At 38.1% G+C, this 25,777-nt stretch overlaps 1 non-coding gene across 1 annotated transcript; it reads right to left on the minus strand.

Annotated features, from left to right (window-relative positions):
* Positions 1-8,870: 8,870 nt before the first annotated feature.
* LOC145537330 (U6 spliceosomal RNA) lies at positions 8,871-8,977 on the minus strand. Its single transcript, XR_014076350.1, has one exon. It is a non-coding gene; the product is annotated as a U6 spliceosomal RNA (small nuclear RNA).
* Positions 8,978-25,777: the final 16,800 nt, after the last annotated feature.

Below are 25,777 nucleotides of genomic sequence, written 5' to 3' on the forward strand. Positions count from 1 at the left end.
CCTTAAAAAACTAAATATAGAGTCACCATATTATTCAGCAATCCAAAACCTAGGCATATAGCTGGAAAAGATGAAAACTCTAATTCAAAAAGATACATGCTCCCCAGTGTTTATAGCAGTGCTATTTACAATAGCCAAGACATGAAAGCAACATAAATGTCCATTGATGGAGAAATGGATAAAGAAGATGTTGTATGCACACACACACACACACACACACACATATAATGGAGTGTTACTCAGAGATACAGAGATAAAAAGAATGACATAATGCCATTTGCAGCAACATAGATTGACCTAGAGATTATCATACTCAGTGAAGTAAGTCAGAGAAGGGCAAATATCATATGATATCACTTACACGTAGAATCTAAAAAAAAAAAAGATAAAAATTAACTCACTTACAAAATAGAAATAGTCTCACAGACATGGAAAACACTTAAGGTTACCAAAAGGAAAAGTGGCGGAGGGATAAATTAGGGATTTGGGATTAAGAGATTCATACTGCTATATAGAAAATAAATAAACAATAAGGTCCTACTATATAACACAGGGAACTATACTCAATATCTTGTAATTACCTATAATGGAAAAGAATCCAAAAAAGAATATCTAAACATCTGAATCACTTTGCTGTACACCTGAAACACTGTAAATCAACTATACTTTAATAAAAAAAAATTTAAAGAAGAACATGAAACAGGGTAAGGAGTAGAAAGTAACTTTGGGTTCCTTTAGATTAGATAATTAAGAAAGCATTCTCTGAGAGCGTGGCATTTAAACTAAGCCCTGAATGACAAAGAATCAGTCAAGTAAATATATGGAAGAAGAGAGAAAACAAAAGGAATGAATATGAAAAGGTCACAAGACAGGAAAGGAAAAGCTTTATGTTTATAGAAAATAAAGGAAGGAAATACACCAAAATAGTAGTTTTTAGTAGGTGATAGGATGATTTGTTATGTACATTTTTTTGGTGTAAACTTGAGCATCGTTTCTATAGTTTCAAAAACGAGAGAAATTACTTTCAATTTCATAAAAACCATTAAAATATTAATAATAAGACATGGAAATGTAATTTAGAAAAAAATGCAAAGCCTTTGAAGGGAGACCTAGATTGAAAACTCAACCATGCCAATTATTTATTGCTGACCCAGGACAGATGCCTAAACTTTCTCTAAACCTCAGTTTTCCAATCTAGAGGATGGAGATAATAATTCCATGTATTGCACATGTAGGGTCACTAACACAGTGCCTTGACCAGAATGCTGTTACTAGTCATGTGATCATCAATAAGTTTTCTCATCCTCTCCAAAACTTAGCTTCTCCATGTATAAAATTGTATATAATAATATTGTCCTTCAGGATCGTCCTTAGGGGTTAGATGTGTTAATGTATACAAAATGACAGCATAGTACTGTTGTATACAAAATGACAGCATAGTACTGATGTAGACACACACTAAGTGATAGATAAAATTGATCATCTGTAAATAGGAGATTGGTAATGATTTTTATTTTCTTTAAACCTTTATATACAGCCTAAGCTTTTAAAATAATCTCATATTTGTAATAAAATGAAAATTATCTTCTTTCATGATTAATGTAGTTTTATTCTAGCTGTACACATTTGTTCCACAAAAACACTCACATAAGTTACAAGAATGTTTACAACAGCATTGTCTGTAATTGCAAGCGTTTATAAACGAACATCCATCAATATAGAAGATTTCCATAAATTAAGTAAATTCTCTCCATGAAAAAATGATTAATCAATCAAAAGGAGTTAGGTAGAACCATAATATAGACTAACATGGAAAGCAGTTGAAGATATAAATTAAAAATGAGGTTGCAAAACAGCTGTTAGTAATATAATAAGCCCCTTTTCATCACAATTATTATATACAGTATATTAGTTTTGGCACAGGAAAAAATGTCTGGGAGAATAAACAATGATTTGTTAACAGTCCTGATTGTTTCAGGATGGGATTACAGGGCTCTTTATTTTTTATGTCTAGATTTTTTAAAAAGTATTATAGAGTTTTCTTTGTACATAGAAAAAGAAAAACAATTTAGAAAAGGAGGGAGTGATCAAATGTTAGCATGAGATCACTTGTGGGTAAAAATTGAGAGTTACCCATTTGATTCTGCAACATTGAGGTCATTTACCGAAGAGCAATTTCGTAGGAGAGATAGTGTTACAAACCAGGCTAGAAAAAGTAGGAGGTGAGAAAGTGGAAATAAAGAAGTATACAATTCTTTGCAGTACTTTGTCTGAGAAGTGGGGGCAATCGCTGGAGAAGGGTGTAGGGGCAAAGTAGGGCTTTGTTTTGTCAATTTGTCCTTTTTTCTGGGAACAATTTGAGTATATTTAAAATTTATTGGGAAAGCAGTTGGACGAGAGGTTGAAATTACAAAAGAAATTGAGAATAACTGAAGGAGTAAGATCACAGAAGAAGCAGATCCAAAACAAAAGTGAAGGGCTTAGCATTAAAGAAGAAAACGATGAGATAGTGGGGAAGGTTCTGAGGTTTAAGAGTGGAAAAAGTCTTGACACTATGAAAGTGAATGAGAGACAAAAGCAGTGAAACATTGAAGAAACCCTGGGCATACCTGGACTTTGAGACAAAATCGTGATGTTACATAGTTTTTCCCAGCAGCACTCAGAAACAATATTAGGAACAAAAGAATAGAAACTGAACTGTTCATCCAAGAGTGAGGTTTCTCCAGGTGGTTTCAGATTAGCACAAAGAGGCAAGGTAGTTAAAGAAATTGGCTTGTCAAAGAGAGGGGTAGCATGTATATATGTCTTGTGGCAGGATAGAACATGGTGCATTTTAGATCCTTTAACAGTTCATGTGGCTAGTGTGCAGAGAGTAAAAAGAGTAATATGAGATAAGATTGGAGAAAAAGAGCTTTAAGAGCCAAGAAAAATAATTTGGGTATTCTAAGTATGACAAGAATCTATTGGCGTTTTTAGGAAGGGTAGTAACAGGATATAAATTAACTTTTTAAATGGTTGCTCTAGATGAAGAATAAATCTGGAGCAAGATTAGATGAAGACACTAAAATCAAGAACAGAGCAAGGATCCTCACTTTTGCCATTTCTATTCAACAGTGTACTAGATGCTCTTGCCAGGGAACTTAGGAAGAAAAAAAAGTTGTCCAAATAGGAAAAGAAGTAAAACAATCCCTATTTCCAGATGACATGATCTGGAAATAGAAGTTCTACATAGAAATTTCTACATAGAAAATTCTAAGGATCCACCTATTAGAATTAGTAAACAAGTTCAGAAAGATTTCCAAGCTAAAGAATCAACATGCAAAAATCCTTTATATTTTAATGCACCAACAATGAACAATCCAAAAATGAAATGAAAACAATTTTATTAAAAATAGCATCAAAAAGAATACAATACTTTGGAATCAAGGAAATGCAAGAATTATACACGGAAAACTACAAAACATTGTTGTTGTAAGAAAATTTTCAAAGACCTACATAAAAGGAAAGGCAGTTATGTTAATGGATTGGAAGATTCACTGTTCCTAAGATAGCAGTACTCCTCAAATTGATCAACACATCCAACACAATTGCTATCAAAATCCAAGTTGGCTTTCTTTTTTTGCAGAAATACTCAAACTGAAATTAAAATTAATACCAAAATATAAGAAACAGAAAATATAGCTAAAAACAGTCTCAAAAAAGAGCAAAGTTGGGAGGACTCAAACAACCAAATTTCAAAAATTACCACAAACCTATTGTAATTGACTGTAATCCTGATAAGGACAATCATAAATAAACTCATTTATTTACATTAATTGACTTTCAACAAGGATGGCAAGACAATTCAATGGGAAAAGAATAGGCTTTTCAACAAATGGTTCTAGGACAAGTGCATATACTCATGTCAAAGAACTAATTTGAACCCCTACTTCACACCATATACCAATTTAACTCCAAATGAGTCAAACATCTAATTGTAGGAGCTAAAACTACAAAACTCTTAGATGAAAACATAGGGAGAAATCTCTGTGAATTTGAATTAGTCAATGGTTTCTTAGATATAACACCAAAAATACAAACAACAAAAGAAAAAATAAATTTGACTTTATCAAATTTAAAAATTTTCATACTTCAAAGGATTATCATCAAGAAAATGAAAACACAATCTATAGAATGGGAAAAGAGTGTCTGCAAATCATGTATCTGGAAAGACTTTAATATTCAGACTGCTTAAAGAACTCTTACAACTGAACAATAAGAAAAAAACAACTCAATTTAAAATAGGTGAAGGTAGATGGGCTGACATGTTCACTGATCATAATAATGCTCTGCTCAAATGGTTCATCTCTCCAATTTAGAACGCATTCTTAAGGGAGAAGCTATGAATGGCTTGACCCCATCTGCTCCTCTGAAATTCCTCTGAACATGAGCTTTCTCCTAACAGAACTATTTTATTTGTGTTAGTAATTCCTATTAGGCTTATGCTATTGAACTTTGAATAGATATTTTACTCAATATTGATATGTACTGTAAAGTACTTTGTATGAGTAAAATGAACTGAGCACACAAGGTGTTATTTATTGCTGAAATTCAAAGTTAAATGCCAGGAAATCTATGGAATAATGAGATACATCAATAGATTAAAGGGAAAAGACATGGTCATCTCAATAGATGCAAAGAAGACAAAATTTCAACAATAAACTTGATTATTCGTTAATATTTAAGAAACTAAAACACACAATTGTTGTTCATTCGCCAAGGTGTGTCTGACTCTTTGTGACCCCATGGACTGCAGCATGCCAAGGTGTCTTCACTATCTCCTGGAGTTTGCTCAGACTCATGTCCATTGAGTCGGTGATGCTATCCAACCATCTCAACCTTTGTCGCCCTCTTCTCCTCCTGCCCTCAATCTTTCCCTGCATCAGAGTCTTACTGATATAATACTACCATTTGTAATACTAATAAAACCCAACAAAATTTCAGTTTTTAAAAGATGAAAAAATGATTTGAATAGATATTTCTTCAAAGAAGATATACTAATGGCCAATAAGCATATGAAAAGATATTCAAAATCATTAGTTATTAAGAAAATGCATATCAAAATGTCAATTAGATACTAATCAGCATCCACTAGGCTAGCTATAATAAAAAAGTAGACAATAGTAAGTTTTGGCAAGGATGTAGATAAACTGGAATTCTCTTACGTTTCTGGTGGGAATGTAAAATAGTGCAGTCACTTTGGAAAAGTGGCAGTTACTCAAAAAGTGAACCAGAAAATTACCATATGACTCATCAATTCAACTCCTAGGTATACAATACCCCCTAAATTGAAAACATATTCATATAAAAATGTATACATAAAAGTTCATAGCAGAATTATTTGTAATAATTCAAAAGTGGAAACAACCTAATGTCCATCTAATGATGAATGGATAACAAAACGAAATATTATTCAGTCTTAAAAAGGAATGATATATGCTACACTGTGGATGAACGTCAAAAAATTATGCTAAGTAAAAAGAAGCCAATTCAAAAGGCCTTATATTTAATGATTTCTCTTATATGAAATGTTTAGGATAGGAAAATCCAGAGGGGCAAAATATAGATCTTTTGCCATAAGAAGGGACAATGGAGAGTGACTGCTAATGGATACAGAGGGTTTTTTTGGGTGTGAGAGGGTTGATAAAAATATTCTGACATTAGTGACAATGGTGACAAAATTGTGTAACTATATTAACTATATTCACTCAATTGTGAGGTTTAAATTTTCTGATTGTGAATTATATCTCAATGAAAAGGAAAGAAAGGGAAGAGAAGGAGGAAGGATGGGAGGAAGGGAGGAAAGAAGAAAGAAGTGAATTTGGTTAGAACTACAGATAGAGAACAGTGAGCCTCTGTTCTCTGCAATTTCTCAGCTAACTGAGAAACTCCAGCTATGTACATTTTCCCCATTCATTTTAGACACCTAAGAAGAGGAAATTACTGCTTGTTTGTTTCTAAAACCAGGGGAAAAAGGTTAAAGTTGCATTCTGAATTTGAGATTTCTCTTTTCTATATCCACTGTGTTATCAAAATAGTGAAAATTTGCATGTGACCATGTATCTACTAGTATTTCCAAAACCTAAAAAGAATTTATGAATTGTATCAATTATTTTGGAAAAACAATTTTTTTCTAAAAATTTTATTGCATTTGTTTTTCTTTCTCTGAGACTTTCCGTATTAGTGACGTCAGTTTTCAAAAAATGAAAGTCAGAGTCTTTTGCATATTTAATATGCATAAAGTAAAGGCTAAATGTTAAGAATTGTGTGAAATGGGTAAATTCCGTGTTTTTATGTGAATAGTGACATAATTTGGTTATATTTCATATTCCTGGAAGTTCATGTAATAAATGTCATTTAGTCTGAAATATGGGCTCACCAGGTGGCTCAGTGGTAAAGAATCCACTTGCCAATGCTGGAGATGCAGGAGATGAGGGTTCGATCCCTGGGTCAGGAAGATCCCCTGGAGGAGGTAATGACAACCCACTCCAGTATTCTTGCCCGGAAAATTCCATAGACAGCCCTGTGGGCTATAGTCCACGGAGTCGCAAAAGAGTCAGACGCGACTGAGCGACTAAAACAACAATAACATGGTAGTTTAGCTAAGAAAAAGATGTTAGTTTGGACTAGTGCAGTAGCAGTGGAGGTGGAAAAACATGGAGAGTTTGAAAATACACTTAGGGGATAGAATCTATAGGACTTGCAAGAAACTGGGGGTGAATATGACAAAGAGGTATCACAGTTTCTGGTTTGTAAAAAATGGATGATGTTACCTACCATTCATTGAGATAAGGAAAGGTAAGGGAGGACTGTGTTGGAGAATGAGAGAAAGTAGAGATGATTAGACTAGTTTTTGGATATTTTGAGTTTGAGATGTTAAGGTGAAAAGCAGGTTGCTTAATACAAGTATGAAACTCAGAGGAGATTTTGGACAAGAAATAAACATGGGAGTTACAGGCATATAAATAAACCCTTTGGCTTCATATTCTATGAACTCTTTCATCCAGCAATCCCACTTCCACAAATTCAACCTAAGAAAATAGTCCAGGCTATGCATGAGGATAAAATCAGGAATATTCATCTCTATACATCCCTAGTTTCAGTATTTGGGCAAGGACAAGAATTTAGAGAAGGAGTAATTGCTACTTGGGAAGAGTGTCAAAAATGATTCAAAAGAAAAGAGTTCTAGGCAGTTGCAAACATTATCAGAAACACAAACACATCACTACTATCAGCAACACCACCGATAACAACAGTGGTCAGATTCTATTCTCTAAATCCTAGGATTTACATGTGTGATTTTACTGGAGGGGCAAACATGTTTTAGAATATCTTTATGATCTATGATGTTACAGAAAGTGTGAAAAATTGTCAGTCTCTTACACCCTTGGTGTGACTATAAATTGCTTCAGACTTTTGAAGGCAAATATCAAATGTGTTTGTTCTTTGAGACAGTAATTTCACTCATAAAAACTTACAAAAATAATGGGTGCACATAAGTAAAGTGTACAAAAGTAAAGTAAAGTAAAATGGACATCCATTTCAGCATGATTTGTAAATTGTACATCTGTACAATGGAATCCTCTGACTAGGTTAAAGGAAATTAGGTGGAGCTCTATCGAATGCCATGGAAAGATGTCAAATATATATTTTTAAGTAAAAAAACCAACATGTTGTTTCACAATATACCCAATATAATCTCATTTTGTGCGAAAGAATGTATGTGTGTCTGTGTGTGTATGTGATGGGGGTAGACAGAGAGATTAGTATTTTGCAAAGAAAAAACTGGAAGAATAGATACCAATAGTTACTTCGACAGGTAGAAAAAGGGGGCAACAAAGGATGAGATGATTGGATGGCATCACCATGTCAATGGACATGAGTCTGAGCAAACTCTGGGAGATAGTGAAGGACAGGGAAGCCTGGTGTGCTGCAGTCCATGAGGTCGCAAAGAGTCAGACATGACTGAGTGACAACAACAACTGCCTTGACAGGGAAAGGGAGATATACCGGGAAGTTTCACTTCTTAGTTTATACCATTTGTATCCTTTGAATTTTTGCAGCAAGCACATATAATTTTTCATCATAAAAAATCCTAAAATTAGAAGCAATCTTATTGAATAGTTAGTGATTCATAAAATGATGTAGAAGTATATTTATTGACCTGGAATATGTTCAGAGTTTATTGACAAGTAGAAAGTGCAGCCTGCAAGCTTTGTAGGAATGGATAAAATTAGAAATACACATGCAGAATAATAACTATGTTTTCAGTATTGTCTCACTTTTGCAAATATAGTTGTGTATCCCCCAAGAAAATTCTCTTAAGGAATGTTCTAAAAGCTATAAACAGAGAATATTTCCACAGATTTTCCAAGTGAAGGAGATGAGAAACAATTTCATTACCTCTGTTATACGTTTGTATTTTATTCGATCTTTATAAGAATATTTTACCTTTGAATTTGGAAAAATAGAGATTAAAGTTTGAAACCTGAAGAGTTTTATTTTAAAGTGATTTATAAAATAAAGTGCAAATCTATTTAATGACCTGAAATTCACAACATGTGGTTAAATTTAAAATGGTGGTTACACTTCTTGAAAGAAGAGAATTTTTCCCAACTCTGTAGGGAGTCATTGTGACTTTCTACTTACTTTGTACCTGCTTACCTGGATTATAGGGTTTCCCAGGTGGCTCAGTGGCAAAAAATCTGCCTGCCAAGCAGAAGACATGGGGTTGATCACTGGATAGGGAAGATCCCTTGGAGAAGGAAATGGCAACCCACTCCAGTATTCTTTTGTTTGTTTTTTTTTTCAGGCCAACGAGACTGCAGTTAAAAAGTATGGAACGCTTCACGAATTTGCGTGTCATCCTTGCGCAGGAGCCATGCTAATCTTCTCTGTATCGTTCCAATTTTAGTATATGTGCTGCCGAAGCGAGCACGACTCCAGTATTCTTGCCTGGAAAATTGCATGGACAAAGGAGCCTGGCAGGTTACAGTCCATGGTGTCACAAAGAGTTGGACATGATTTAACAACTAAACAACAACCTGGATTATATGCATCCTTGGTGGACTTTATGTAAAGCATCAGTGTGTCATTTTGATGTATAATCCTTTGTCTTGAAAATGTATATGACTGTATCTTTGACTTGTAATGAGTGGAACAGTTCTCAGAGCTTTCTGAGAGTCTGTCTCCTGGGTGATAATGCTCAGTTTGGTTTGAATAAAATTCCCTTTTTCCTTAAAAATGTAAAATGACAGTTAGAAATTGTATGTTGCATATATATTTGTGCACAGAAAAGTTCTTAACTCTGCAAACAAATGTGCAAAACCACAAGTGAACTTCTGAATTATGGAAGTCTAGGGAGCCTGGAGAATTTCATGGACAGAGGAGCCTGGCGGGCTACAGTCCATGGGATCACAAAGAGTCGGACACGACTGAGCAACTAACACTTACTTCCTTAAGGAGCCGACTCATTGGAAAAGACCCTGATACTGGGAAAGATTGAGGCAGAAGGAGAAGGGATGGCAACATCAACTCAATGAACATGAGTTTGAGCAAACTCTGGGAGATAGTGAAGGATAGGGAAGCCTGGCGTGCTGCATTCCATGGGATTCACAAAGAATCGGACAGGACTGAGCAAATAACAACAACAGGGTAATATGTATTTTCTTCTTTACACTTTCCTGAACCTTATAGATTTTTCTCAATGGGCAGGTATAACTTTCATAATTTTTTTTAAAAAGCTGCAAATGAGATCTTATTTTTATTTTAAATCCATGCATGTGTGTGGGCACGTACACCCCCCGCCCACACACACAGCTTCTCTTCAGCTGAGAGTGGAAGATTCCATAGGACTGAATTGGCTCCCTGCCTGCTTTGAACCGGCCTTGACAATTGTTCCCACCCTGATTTATGTATGTGGTAGGAGGAGGAGGTTGATGAGGAAGATAGAGGAGAAGGAAGAGGAGGGGGAGGAGAATGAGGGGAAGGAAGGGGAGGAGGGGGAGAGACAGGAGGAGAAAGAAGAGGAGGAAGGGGAGGAGGAGAAGCGGAAAGCACAGTAGAGGCCTTGCTGACTAGCTTTGAGAAAAATCTCAGCAGAGACTGCTTGTCCCAACTGTGTTTCCTATGCCACAGAAACTTCTGGAAAGCTCTGTCTGGAGGTTAGAACAGCAGTATCTCCTGCATTTCTCTCTCCTTCCTGTCTTGCCTTCCAGCATTCCTGCTCTGTGCTGTTCAAGCTGCAGTTCTGACTTTGAACTCCAAGTGGCACTCATTTGTATTTTCCAAATATTTCCCAATTCACAGGTATCATTAGTCCAAGGGAAAAAAGGCAATGAAAGTCATTTTCTAAGCAGGCTTTGAACAAGAAATGATCATTCCTCAGTTGATTGATAGGAATTGAAAAGAAAAGCAATGGTACAGTGTCTAGGAGATATTCAGCATTTGGCTAAGGGTATATACTTCACTATTATCCTGAGCTCTTCCCATCCAAAGCAGCCAATCTGTTAATCAACAAAGCTTCCTATGTCATGGTAAGCCTTCAAAAGGTAACAGCAAAAAGCAAAAGAACCAATATCTTCTAGATTACATAAAAGAGTCAGTGTTGTTTCTATGATTTAGGGTATTATCCAATGGAGTAAAAGTGAAAGTCACTCAGTCGTGTTCGACTCTTTGCGACCCCAAGAACTATACAGTCCATGGAATTCTCCAGGCCAGAATACTGGAGTGGGTAGCCTTGCCCTTCTCCAGGGGATCATCCCAACCCAGGTATCGAACCCAGGTCTCCCACATTGCAGGTAGATTCTTTACCAGCTGAGCCACAAGGGAAGCCCAATGGAATAGATTGGAGGAAAATCCTTACCTCTTTTCAGGTTGATTTTTTGTCCCCTTTAGGAAATATAGATGGGCTGGATGTCAGTGATGTCATTGAACCCCCAAAATATTAAGACACTATAAGGCCACAAAGCACAATAATGATCTGATTGACAGGTCGTTGGAATGAGACTCAAAGGAGGTGTGGCATTCGGTGGGAATGCCAATACTAACTTACTGTTAAAGTTATCTCATGTTGAAATTTTTTCCTTGTAATTCATTCTACTCCCCTCTCTTTACACAGCATCTTTTTACAATTAAAAGGCAAAATTTTAGTTCTTAAAAGAATAAAGTGGAGTTATGCTACATTACAGAAAATCAATTGAGTCTATAAAGCTGCCAACTTGACAAGGATTCCTGACATCCAGGCAATGGCCTGCTTCTCAAGCATTATTTGTTAGCCATGTTAATGACTAGGTAACCATGACAACCATCAGGATTCTGACACCCTACCCACGCTCTTCACTGCTGGTTTATGCTGCATCTTAATGTACATGTCTAGGAGGTCCCCACCAGCAGGCTCTGGCAGACAGAACTGCACAAACAGCCTGAAAGAGGAGGGGAAAAATGAAACCGCCTTGCTCAGAAGAGGAGGAACACCAAGAGCCCTCAGATACAGCCCAAAGATTACAAGGAGAGGAAAAGGATGACACACCCTTCCCCAGGCCACCCCACCTCCAGAAACACAGATACACAGCATGTAGGAAAGCGAAGGAGTGAGGAAAGAAATGATATTGACTTTGGGATGTTCCAAAAGTCCCTCTTGTGCGCACCATGGGATGAACATTTGGTCTGTGCTGTCTGAGCCTCCAGTTTTCTGCTGGTTCCCATCTCCCTTCTCCTTCCTCTAGCCAGCTGGTGATCCACCCACAGGCTCTGATCCCCGCATCTTTATCTCTGGGGCAGATGTCACAGTCCGACTCCAGATTCATGTCATCAACTGGTCACTGAAGTGCTCCGTGTAGACGACTCACTGACTCCTAAAACTCAACTGTTGTCAACCTGAGCTCCTCCACTTCCTCCTCAAACTGTTCCTCCTCCTCCTTCTGCTCCCTCTGCCCCTCTCCCTCCCACTCCCCTCCTTCCCGGAGGGGTCTCACTCTCAGTGAAAGGCATGGATAACCCACCCCACTGCCCAAGTCAGACCCCGTCTTCTGCCTCACTCCCACATCCCATCTGTCTACTTCTGAAATGCCCCCCATCGGTCCCCTCCTTCCAGTCACCACTTCTGCCAACCTTGCCCAGCAAGGATGGCTCCTGGCATCCAGGAGTCATCTTTCTCTCTTGGGTGACTGCAGCAGTCCCAACAGGTCTATTCGCCTCTGCCATGGGGTGGGGTGTGGAGAGCTCCAACATAGTCTGCCGCCTGAGATCTCCCTCCAATCTGTGTTCCTCCACGTCTCACTTCGAACCCCTCAACGGCTGGCTTCCCGCTGCACTGGGGTAAGTTCCAAACAGCCAAGCTTTCCATAGCCCTGTCCCTGCCTACGCTTCCTTCTTCACTCCTTTCACCATACTGACCCTTTCCATGTTCTGTGAATGCACCATGGTCTCTCTCATCTCCTAGCTTTGGCACATATTGTCCTTTCTGCCTAGAACACGGTCTTTCTTCGCCTTCATCTGGCTGATGCCCACGCAACCTTGACTGCCGTGTTGGGTGTGTGCGCGTGTGCTGTTGTACCTGTTCAGGCAGTCCTTGGATTGTGTCCTACAGTCTACTCTTCACACTCACTGTGGCTGGGTTTACTTGTTTAGCTTTGAGACAGAAACTTCATTTCCAAGCTCTTGAAGGTGTGTATGTATGTGTGTGTGTTTAAGTCACTGAAGCTCCTATCTGCTGCTGCTAAGTCACTTCAGTCGTGTCTGACTCTGTGCGACACCATAGACGGCAGCCTACCAGGCTCCTCTGTCCATGGGATTTTCCAGGCAAGAGTACTGGAGTGGGGTGCCATTGCCTATCTACCAACATAATATCCTTCCTTTCAGTTCTCAAAAAAAAAAAAGGTTATATGTACATGATCTAACGTATCAAACTGGGTGACAATTATTTCATAATTTATTTCCAGAAGAAGATTTTAGCTCATTTTCTCAGTCCAAGCATTCCTTTAATTATCCAGTGTGCTATCTCATTACTGATCATTACTGATCCTCAAGGATATGTTACGATATAGTAACTCATGCCTATATTCTATCAGTGTTATCACCCTGGATGCCATTTTCTCCTTTTTTTTCACTCAATTTTAAAAGCTTATAAAGCAAGTTTGACACTCTTTTACCCTGGATACCAGTTAAATTATGCCTCTTATAAATTATTTTCCTGTCAAGTTTGAGTTAATTCATTCTTTTTTCTGAGACCATATCCTCACCTCTTTTAGACTGTGCTAAACAGAATATTGGTTTCACAACCTAGTAAAACAATTGTTCTCATTAATATAGTGAAGTGAAAGTAAAGTGAAGTCACTCAGTGGTGTCCGACTCTTTGCGACCCCATGGACTGTAGACTACCAAGCTCCTCCGTCTATGGGATTTTCCGGGCAAGAGTACTGGAGTGGGTTGCCATTTCCTTCTCCAGGGGATCTTCCTGACCCAGGGATCAAAGCCGGGTCTCCCGCGTTGTAGGCAGAAGCTTAATATAAGGACCCTCTTATTTCTGATTAAAATGTCTTTCTTTAGTGATTGCTTACTTCAAGTCTTTAATTTTTAGTTTCCCTGTTTTCTAGGTTTGACACTAACTTTTCCATTGTCCTTTCTACTTGGACTAATACCTGTCTCTTGCTCCCAAGCAAGGGTAACTCTATGTACTTCTTTTATTTAGAACCACTGGTCTTCCAAGAAGAGTGTATACAACCTAATAGATGCATGATGTGGTTTTTTGTGTGTGTGTGTGGAAATTCCATTTTCAACTGACCATGTAAATGTTTGTCTCTTTCTGGATTCTCTATTCTCTTCTGCTGATCTACATGCCCACACTTAAACCAATACTACACTATTTTGATTACTGTAGCTATATACTTAAATTTGAAAATCAGTTTCAGCTGTACTTAAAAAGATGACTTATTAACACTTTTTTTCTTCTAGAACTGGGCAAAAGCTAAATCTATTATTTTTGCCCTTAAACAGCAGCATTTTAGGCTTAGGGACAATTCAACCAGGCCTGATAGTATGTGGATTAGACCAAATGATTTGTCCATAAAAGGAGCATACATTCTACCTTCTGGCAGACAAAGTCACTAACAAATTATCACTGTGTATTTGTCTCATTGGCCCCATGGTTTGGAAAACTGCTTATCACATAGTAGCTGCTCAATACATTATTAAATAAATGAAATAATGAATTAATTACAGCAATATTTCTCTTCCACTGTTGCCATTGTACCACTGGGCCCAAAGGTGAGGTGTTTTTTCTTTCTGTGCTCTTCCTTGCCATTTTCAGGCCTTATCTCATATCAACTTTTACACATTCCAATTCTTTCAAGGCTAAGCTATCTATTAGACCACACCACTCATTATTCCTCTTTGTTGCAATCATCTACAACTTCCTGGGTGTTACTTTTTGTTCAGTAAAAACTTTGGCATTAAGTTCACTATTTTATTTTATTTTCCCTACTAATCTTATTATAAGAGAGACTAAAGAGCATCTTGATGAGGGTGAAAGAGGAGAGTGAAAAAGCTAGCTTAAACATTCAAAAAACTGAGATCATGACATCCAGTCCCATCATCTCACCAAAAACCATGAAAAATACTTGTTAAAATATTTTGAAGCTCTGTTTTAAAGTATCACAGAGTTGACAAGATTTTAAGAATCACCAGGCCAAAATCTAAGTGAAAACAAAAACTCATTTGGTAATCAAAACCTCTTATACCTTGAGGGCATTTACCAAGCTAGTGAACTTGAGCAAAAGTTTTTAATTGGGTAGGGAGATTCCAGGGACCGAAGGCAAAGCCTAAAATCTGCTTATGGTAAACAGTCTATCTAAAAGTAACAATCCCTGATAAAGCTGTGAATGCTAAGTGTTAAGGGTGACTTTCCCTACTCCAGGGAAAATTTCTTTGGCAATGAACAAATGGGAGGTTTTTAGGATGTCACAGACTCTAGTGCTACTCTTATGTAACTTGCAACCCAAATTTCTAACGTGGTAGTCTAAAAACTTCATATTACTATCATCAAAGTAGACTTTAAAGAAAAAAAATTATTGGGAATAAAGAGGGACATTCATGAGGGTAATAGTTCAATTCATCAGGACTTACTAACAATTTTAAATTTGCTTGCACCTAATAACATAGCTTCAAAAACTATAAGTAAACTTGACAAAAGTATAATGCAAGTTAGACAAATCCACAATAATAGTGAGAGATTTTAACATATCTCTTAGTAATTGATAATGCAAACAGACCAAAAAAACTCAGTAAGAATATGAAGGACATGAGCATCACTTTATTTTGTGGGGTCATTTTTTTAACTCATTACCTATTTTACATGAAACAATTACTCTGTTAAAAAATTGAGAGGTCAGGAGAAGCGTTGCAAATTCAAAAGAAAGAAGTAAATAGACCTTATTGAGAAGGTGATATTTAGGCAAAGATTCGAAGGAAAAGGATTAAGTCATGTAGATATCTGGGTGAGGAAAGATTTCCAGTACAAGCAACAGACAGGGTGAAAACCCCAGTGTAGTGTAGAGGATATCATCATTGCTATACTCAAATCTCCTTTTATCTCTTTTACTGTTTCTGTGCATCTGCCCCCCCAGCTTCTGCACACTTTGCTTCTAATGGCTGACACCAATGTCTCTTCTGTCCTTAGTTTCCTGGAATTGCTTTATTTGATTGTATAGAAAGCTGGAAATTCTGGGAGTTGATGATCCTCAGGGTGGCCCTGTAGGCAGTGACTTACTGGTTTGGAGACAGCAAAGCCCAGCCCCCTTGCCTCAATACAGGCTAGACTAAGGTACAATTTATACTTTACTCAAAAAAATGATATGATACTGAAAGACAAACTCCCCAGGTTGGTAGGTGCCCAATATGCTACTGAAGAAGAGTGGAGAAATAACCCCAGAAACAATGAAGAGTCAGAGTCAAAGAGAAAACAACGCCCAGTTGTGGATGTGACTGGTGATGGAAATAAAGTCCGATGCTGTAAAGAACAAAATCTCATAGGAACCTGGAATGTTGGGTCCATGTATCAAGGTAAATTGGAAGGGTTCAAACAGGAAGAGAGAACATCAACATTTTAGGAATGGGTGAACTAAAATGGACCGGAATGGGTGATTTTAATTCAGATGACCATTATACCTACTACTGTGGACAAGAACCCCTTAGAAGAAATGGAATAGCCCTCATATTCAACAAAAGAGTCTGAAACGCAGAATTTGGGTACAGTCTCAAAAACGACAAAGTGATCTCTATTCGTTTCCAAGGCAAACTACTCAGTATCACAGTAATCGAAGTCTATGCCCCAAACACAAATGCCAAAGAAGCTGAAGTTCAATGGTTCTATGATGACTTACAAGACCTTTTAGAACTAACACCAAAAAAAAAAAATGTCCTTTTCATCACAGGGGGCTGGTATGCAAAAGTAGGAAGTCAAGAGATACCTGGAGTACAGGCAAGTTTGCCCTTGGAGTACAAAAGGAAGCAGGGCAAAGGCTAACAGAGTTTTCCCAAGAGAACTCACTGGTCATAGATAACCCCCTCTTCCAAAAACACAAGAGACGACTCTACACATGGACATCACCAGATGGTCAACACCAAAATCAGATTGATTATATTCTTTGCAGGCAAAGATGGAGAGGCTCTATACAGTCAGCAAAAACAAGAATGGTAGCTGACTGTGGCTCAGATCATAAACTCCTTATTGCCAAATTAAGACTTAAATTGAAGAAAGTAGGGAAAACCATGAGATCATTGAGGTTTGACCTATCAAATCCTTTACGATTGTATAGTGGAAGTGACAAATAGATTCAAGGGATTAGATCTGATAGACAGAGTGCCAGAAAAACTATGGATGGAGGTTTGTGACATTGTACAGGAGGCGGTGATCAAGACCATCTCCAAGAAAAAGATATGCAAAAAAGCAAAATGGTTCTCTGAGGAGGCCTTACAAATAGCTGAGAAAAGAAGAAAAGATAAAGACAATGGAGAAAACAAAGATATACCCATCTGAATGCAGAGTTCAAAAAAATAGCAAGGAGAGATAAGAAAGCCTTCCTCGGTGATCAATAAAAAGAAATAGAGGAAAACAATAGAATGGGAAAGACAATAGAATGGGAAAGACTAGAGATCTCTTCAAGAAAGTTAGAGATTACCAAGGGAACATTTCATGCAAAGATGTGCATAATAAAGGACAGAAATGGTATGGACCTAACAGAAGCAGAAGATATTAAGTAGAGGTGGCAAGAATACACACAAGAACTATACAAAAAAGATCTTAATGACCCACATAACCATGATGTTGTGATCACTCACCTAGAGCCAGACATCCTGGAGTGTGAAGTTAAGTGGGCCTTAGGAAGCATGACTTTGAACAAAGCTAGTGGAGGTGATGGAATTTCAGCTGAGCTATTTCAAATCCTAAAAGTTGATGCTGTTAAAGTGCTGCACTCAATATGCCAGCAAATTTGGAAAACTGAGCAGTGGCCACAAGACTGGAAAAGGTCAGTTTTCATTCCAATCCCAAAGAAAGGCAATGCCAAAGAATGTTCAAACTACCATACAATTGCACTCATCTCCCATGCTACCAAAGTAATGCTCAAAATTCTCCAAGCGAAGCTTCAACAGTACATGAACCGTGAACTTCCAGATGTTCAAGCTGGATTTGGAAAAGGCAGAGGAACCAAAGACCAAATTGCCAACATCTGTTGGATCATCGAAAAAGCAAGAGAGTTCCAGAAAAACATCTACTTCTGCTTTATTGACTATGCCAAAACCTTTGACTGTTTGAATCACTACAAACTGTGGAAAATTCTTAGAGATAGGAGTACCAGACCACCTTACCTGCCTCTTGAGAAATCTGTATGCAGGTCAAGAAGTAACAGTTAGAACCAGACATGGAACAACAGACTGGTTCCAAATTGGAAAAGGAGTACGACAAGGCTGTATATTGTCACCCTGCTTATTTAACTTATATGCAGAGTACATCATGAGAAACGCTGGGCTGGAGGAAGCACAAGCTGGAATCAAGATTGCCAGGAGAAATATCAATAACCCCAGATATGCAGATGACATCACCTTTATGGCATAAAGAGGAACTAAAGAGGAAAGTGAAAAGTTTGGCTTGAAACTCAACATTCAGAAAACTAAGATCATAGCATCTGGTCCCATCACTTCATGGTAAATAGATAGGGAAATAATGGAAACAGTGACAGACTTTATTTTCTTGGACTCCAAGATCACTGCAGATGGTGATTGCAGCCATGAAATTAAAAGACACTTGCTCCTTAGAAGAAAAGCTATGACAAACCTAGATAGCTTATTAAAAAAGCAGAACATTACTTTGTCGACAAAGGTTTGTCTAGTCAAAGCTATGGTTTTTCCAGTATTCATGTATGGATGTGAGAGTTGGACCATAAAGAAAGCTGATCACTGAAGAATTGATGCTTTTGAACTGAGGTATTGGAGAAGACTTTTGAGAGTCCCTTGGAATGCAAGGAGATCTAACCAGTCCATCCTAAAGGGAATCAGTCCTGAATATTCATTGGAAGGACTGATGCTGAAGCTGAAGCTCCAATACTTTGGCCACCTGATGCAAAGAACTGACTTCTTGGAAAAGACCCCAATGCTGGGAAAGATTGAAGGCAGGAGAAGGGGATGGCAGAGGATGAGATAGTTGGATGGCATCACCGACTCAATGGACATGAGTTTGAGCAAGCTCGGGGAGTTGGTGATGGACAGGGAGGCCTGGTGTGCTGCAGTCCATAGGGTTGCAAAGAGTTGGACACAACCGAGTGACTGAAATGAACTAATACTTTATTCAGGATGAGGCTGAGGCTTCCTTCAACTTTGTTACTTTGCTGACAGCCGAAATTAATACAACATTTTAAAGCAACTATACTCCAATAAAAATAAAAAAAAAACTTTGAAGTCTTACCCTGGCTTGGTTTCTTTCCCTTCCCGGTTCTGCCATACCACTCCTTTACTGGTCTCCCCTGGGAGCTTTTCCTTATTTATTGTTCATATCCTTATCTCAGGTTCGCTTCTGAGAAACATGAACTGACATGGGTAGCAGGTTGTGAAGCTGTGTGTGAAAATCAGGGTTGTGCCACTTTTATGTTCACTATCTTGGCTAATTTGTAAGTTAACTGCCCTAAAACATATAGAAAATAAGACTAATATAAATATACATGTAGAGAATAAATAACAAATATAAAATGTGAAGATATAAGCATGATTTTGCTAAACATGATTTTCTGTATAGTTTGAATATAAAACTTCAAAAGTATTTATATTATCTACCCATTACCGAAAAACTAAAAGACAAGCAAAATGGAAAACTTACTAATATCCATAATCTCATTACCCAGAGATAGCCATTGTTATCATTTTGGTTTTCATCTTTCCAGAATGGTTTCTTTTATATAAACATGTGTAACTGGTATGAGGGTTTCCCTGGTGGCTCACACAGTAAAGATTCTGCCTGCACTGCAGGAAACCCAGCTTCAATCCCTGAGTCAGAAGGATCCCCTGGAGAAGGGAATGAATCTTACTTCATAGACATGTGCATAAGAAATGCCACATTGGTATCTTTTAAATGTCAAATTAAACCTGACTTCAAGCTTCCATCCCACTTGAATGGTGGAAATTGCAATTGCAGTTGATTTTTGTTGTTGTTGTTCCTGGGTTGTTCTCCCTCCACAAGGTCTCACCAGAATGAAAGAGTACCCAGAACATGGGATATTATGATTGCTGCTGATATGTTCACTGTCCAAGTCTGGATTATTTCTAGAGAGCAAGGATCTATGCTACTTCTGTGCCAAGATTGGTCCCAGAACTCTTTGCTGAGGCTAGAGATTTTGATGTTTGGGGTCCAACCCTCCTAACCATATCATGGAGATGTTCTTTTCCGAGCACCTGCTATGTATCTTCTTTGGGCACTAGTAGGGAATGTAGTTTTTATGTAACAAAAGATCTGTAAACTGCCAGCCCTCTTCCCAGTCTTAGAAAACTGGCTGCTTTCCTTCTCCCTCTCAATCACCTCTCCCCTAACACTTCCCTGCCTCCCCACAGCACAACCCTCCCTAGGAACTCAGGCGTTCAGAAAACAAAAGCCAGGAAGGGAGGTTATTGGCAGACAACATCTGTTTTCAGCCTTACGCCACCAACTTCCTCAGGAGTAAAAGAGTACAATAAGCCTGAATCCCTTTTTGGGATTGGGGAGAGAGATGGAAAGACAAGAAAAATATAGTGAATCAAACACTAAATAATGATTTGATGTTTAGATCCGTTCTTCACCATACGTGCTTTTTTTTTTTTTTTACCAAATTGAGATCATACTAAAAATACATAAGAAAATAATATATTTGCATGATTTTAAAAAATAATATACCATGTCAACAACATACTTGAAAAATATCATTGGCAACAGTATCTCATTATTTGGAACCATCCAATGTGCTTGTTGGTATTTTAGGTTGTGTTAAATCTTTTTGTCATTATAAATTCTGCTTACATTAATATAATTTTTTAACTACAGAAGTATAAATTAAAAGATCCCCAGAATCCCTACAGCCAGAGATAAACAGTTTAGTGTATAATTTTCCAGAGTTTTTCTGTGCATATTTAGCAATACTAATAATATTTAAATTTTAATTGAAAGAAAATTATTGTGTATTATTCATAATTTTTTTGTAATCTTTTTCTCATGTAAGTGATATTGTAGATATCTCTCCTATCTATAAGTATAGGTTTCAACCATTCTTTTACATGGCTTCAGAGGATCCCATTGTATGAATATACCATAAGTATTTCTAACCACTACCAATGATAACTTAGATTTTTCCCATTTTCCCCTCTACTACAAAAAACTCTTCAGTAAACATCCTGACATATTTCTGTTTCCTAGAAATAGAATTGCTGAATCAAATTGTAAATACATTTATAATTTTAAAAAATAATGTCAAATTACCATCAGAAAAGCTGTATGTGCATTGACATTCAAGTTAACAGAAAATTTAAAAGCCTATTTCCTGGACTTCCCTGGTAATACAGTGGATAGGAATCCACCTGTCTGTGAAGGGGACACGGATTTGATCCCTGCTCTTGGAAGATCTCACATGTTGCAGAGTAACTAAGCCCAAGCGCCACAACTACTGAGCCCTTGTGCTGCAACTACTGAAGCCTGTGTGTCTAGAGCCTATTCTCCACAATAAGAGAAGCCATTGTTTGTTAAAAAAGAATAATAAAAGGATTAAAAAAAAAGAGAGAGAAGCCAACATAATGAGAAGCCTCTGCACCACAACCAAGAGTAGCACTCACTTGCTGCAACTAGAGAAAGCCCATGTGTAGCAACAAAGATCCAGTACAACCAAAAATAGATAGTTTAAAAAAAAAACTATTTCTTGCACTCTTATCAACATGGAGTTTATCATTTTTTTAATCTTAATCTATAGACAAAAAAAGATTATTTTGTTTGTAGATTATTAATGAGATCAAACATCTTTTTCTATGTTTATTGGCTATTTGTGCTTTTCCACTTCTATGAATTGCCCTGGGTAGTTGTTTTTGTTTTTCTTTTGCAAGGTTTTTTATATACTGAAGATATTAACGCTGACGCATTTGTCACAAATTTTCTTCATTTGTTTTTTGCCTTTTACTTTGCTTACCAGATAGAAAACCAGTATCACATTGCTTTATTTTTTATTTCTGATTACTGGTTAATTTGACCATGCTTTTGTTGGCATGTTTAGTGTAATGCCTTTTTAAAAATATTTCAATTACATATGGATTAGTTTTAATTATGAGATTAAAAATTAATATCCTTTCAATTAGATAAAACATAAAAATGGAAACTATTTTAAATCAAGTCTGGTTAAAGTTGAGTATAGTTAGACAAAATTAAAAAAAGTTTGCAATCTTTCATATTTAACTGATGAGATGTTTCTTTAATTTTGAAATTCTAGGTCTTTTTTATTCTTTTCTGGAAGAAATATCTTTATATCACACAGATTATAAAATATCACACAATGCAGAAATGACATAAAATAAATTTATTAACTTGTATGCTGTCATAACAAATATTTTGAAACACAAAATAAAAATAAATCTCTCATGGAAAAGAATCAGAAAAATAATATATATATGAAAGTGAAAGTGAAGTTGCTCAGTCATGTCTGACTCTTTGTGACCCCATGGACTATAGCCTACCAGACTTCTCCATCCGCCCATGGGATTTTCCAGGCAAGAGTACTGGAGTGGGTTGCCATTTCCTTCTCCAGGGGATCTTCCTGACCCAGGGACCGAACCCCGGTCTCCCACATTGTAGGCAGACACTTTTTACCATCTGAGCCACTGGAGAAGTCCAATATATATATATTTGTATATACACACGTATATATAAGACACTCATAATGATTCACTTTGCTGTATGCCCCAAACCATCACAACTGTAAATAAACTGTACTTCAATTTTAAAAAAAATTAAATTTCTCTCTTAACTCCCCAATATTATGCTCCAGAGTTAACAAGTTGTTGCTTTCCTTCACACACATTCAGCCTCAAATGTGTGACAGAGTGCAGGTAGTAAGGGTTTTCCTTGGAAGCAAGTACACAAGTGCATGACTGACTGCCTCTCCTATTTGGGAAATACTGGGCAACTTGGTAAAGGCAGGAGCAAGCTGTCCTTGTGGCAAAATCATATTCCTGAATTTGGTTCCATGGGCCACCTCCTCTACCCAGTGTTTTGAGTTTGGGATCCACTGCATTTTCTGCAGTGGTTCAATGGTGTGGACTTTGATCTCAGTCTTCAGGACTTCAAAGAAAATACTCTTTTTCTATGTAAAACAAGAGGGTACCCTAAGGCAACAGAAAAATGTAGGGAATGGGGTAGGTGGTGGCTTCATTCCCTTACCCCAAACTCCATTCATGGGGTACATGACTCAATTGAATGGAAATTGTGCAAACACCTTCTTATCTTCCCCAGCCCCATCACTGCACTTATTCCACTGCAGAAAATGGTGTTGACTCACAGTGTATTTTCCTTCTTCTCTCCACCTGCTCTCCAGGTCATGCTGCCCCTCAAATACAGTCACATCTGTAGTTCACATTCTCCTGCCCCTTACACTTCTAGGAGGGTAAAGCTCCACCAGATTCCTGACTCTCAGCAGATCCGTCCTCAAAAAGTGTGAGTCCCTCTTCCTTTTCCCTTTGAAAGTATGGCTCAGCTTCTGTTTTCATGGAAGCTTCTATCTTCACAGGCCCATTGAGGCTGGAAGGGAATGGGACCAAGGCCCCAAGTTAGACAGTGACTGCACCGTCCTCACATTCCCAGGGTGCTGGATGCCTCCTGATGGGCATCTTTCTGATCCTGGTGGAGCCATCACTCCACAGGGATGAGCAGGGTGGTGGCAGGATCTTCCTGTGGGAGAAGGCTGTTTCTAGGCAAAAGTTGGGGGTTCTCAGGTGGCTCAATGGGTAAAGAATCTGCCTGCAGTGCAGGAAACTCAGGAGACACGGGTTCGATTCCTGGGTTGGGAAGATCCTCTGGAGGAGGGAATGGTTACCCACTCCAGTATTCCTGCCTGGAGAATCCCACGGACAGAGGAGCCTGGGGGCTACTGTTCATAGGGCTGCAAAGAATTAGACACGACTGAAGTGACTGAGCAGGCAGAGGCAAGAGTTAGAACTCACAGGTTCTGTTCAGTTCCAGCAGTTTTAGACATACAGAGACTTCATCACAGAGGAAGGTTGTTCATGTGGTAGATTCTCTTATGGGAATTAATTTAGGCCTTTTGGCAAAGTGAAGGGAGCTGCCTCCAAAGAGAGTCAGGAAAAGGGCTTCTGAGAAATGACCTCCTCTCTCAGAGACCAATTGGAGAAGAGGGTGGAAAGAGGACCCCTGGATGAGTTCTTTCCTTGAAGGCCCTGGGGACAAATAATCCCATGTCTAGCATAATCTACCCAAAACAAGAGTAAGGATTTATGGTGGAGCCCAGAAGGAGACAACTACATGTGACAAAGCAGTGGCTGGACACTTTTGATGGATGCTGCAACATTTCTTTTTCCATCTGATAATACTGGCAGAAAAGAATCACAAGTCATTTTTCAGTACAAAATGGGAAACACCAAATAACTTAGTCAGTGAATAAAGTTTCTAGGAAAACTAGCAGTAGCTCTTCCACTCAAGGCTAAACTGGAAACCAAGACTGATGAGCAGCTCTGAGTGCTTGGGTAATAATGAAAGCTCCAGAGGGGGGAGAAAAAGAGACAGGTAATAATGAAGCCCCTCGTTGCCAGGTCAACAGCCATTGAACTCCTATGGTCAGACTCCCTTTAAGCCTCTTGCCCAAATCACCTATCACTGTGAGCTTAAGCTGGGTGAAAGAGGCAACACCCACCCGGAGAGTTTGTGACTGTGGGATGGCTCCTCTTCCAACACCTTAGAATTATGAAGTTCTTGCTGTTGGCAGAGTGAAGAGAGGGCCTTCTTTGAGTAAAAACCTGTTAATCAAAATGGGCAACTGGTCAGACATGATTCTCTATCACTGTTTCATGTTGCTGCTGATCCTCTCTCTTCTACTCCTCATCATATTAGCGTCCAGCATGGCTTTTCAAACTGGAAACAACATCAGGCAACTTAAGTCCAGGAGGTGCATCTTCTCTAAGAAGAAAAATTCTCGAACTCCGTTGGTGTCTTCAACTCTCAGAAGAAAAGAACAAAAAAGAGGCAGAAAGAGAAGATAGTGTAATCCATTACCATCACCTCTTGGTATTGAATAGCTGGCTCTGACTTGTCTCAAAGAACCACGGATCTCCACGCCATGTGAAGAAAAAGCAAAAAAGATAAAACCAGCAAATTTCCTTGTCTCTGTGTCTGCATATTTTTGTCATTATCTCCTGAAGTTTCTCATTATGTACAGCTTTTGTAAGTAAGCTTTACTGCACATACCCTACACTGTGTGACAGCGATTGTGTTAAGCGCTCTACTTGCATCATCTAATCCTCAGCACAAGTCTATGAGGTAGGTTTTATACCTGTTTTTATACCTTTTATACCTGTTTTACCAAAGAGGAAATGGAGGCTGAAGGGGTTTGTCTGCAGCACCAGCTAATTATAAGTGGCAAGGGTGAGACTCAACCCACAACTTTGATCCCTGGACACTCACTCTCAACCCCTATGATGTCCCCTGGTAGGCAAGGAGTGTGACAGTCTCTTGCGGTCCTGGGTGTACAACTTGGTGAGATAGGATGATTTCTCCTGGTTACTTCAATTTTCCCCTAGCTTAACATGAAATCATTTGAGGCTGTAGCCTGGTGGAGTGTCAAGACAACCAAGCCTCTTAACATTTCATAAGTAGTCTGGTGACACACTTGTATAGAGTAGAGTAATTGCACATCAGGAAATAATGGTCTCCTTTTATTTTGTTTAGGATATTTTTCTTTGAAATACACTTCTTAGCAAATTCATGTGGAGGTGAAAGATAACAATATGTAATTTTCTTGGAATTTACTATGTAGGCAAGCATGTCATCTGCAAACAGCAGGTTTTCTTTCTTTCTGACCCACATGCCTTCATTTCCTTTTCTTACCCTATCGCAATGGTTAGAATTTCCAGCACTGCATTGAATAAGAGTGTCAAGAGAAGAAATCTTTCCTTGCTCCTGATCTTATGGGAAAAAGCATTCATTCATTTATTCATTCATTCACAAATGAATACA

The sequence above is a fragment of the Giraffa tippelskirchi genome, chromosome X (assembly GCF_054371585.1).
Source record: "Giraffa tippelskirchi isolate mGirTip1 chromosome X, T2T-mGirTip1v1.2.pri, whole genome shotgun sequence".
NCBI classification, from domain to species: domain Eukaryota; kingdom Metazoa; phylum Chordata; class Mammalia; order Artiodactyla; family Giraffidae; genus Giraffa; species Giraffa tippelskirchi.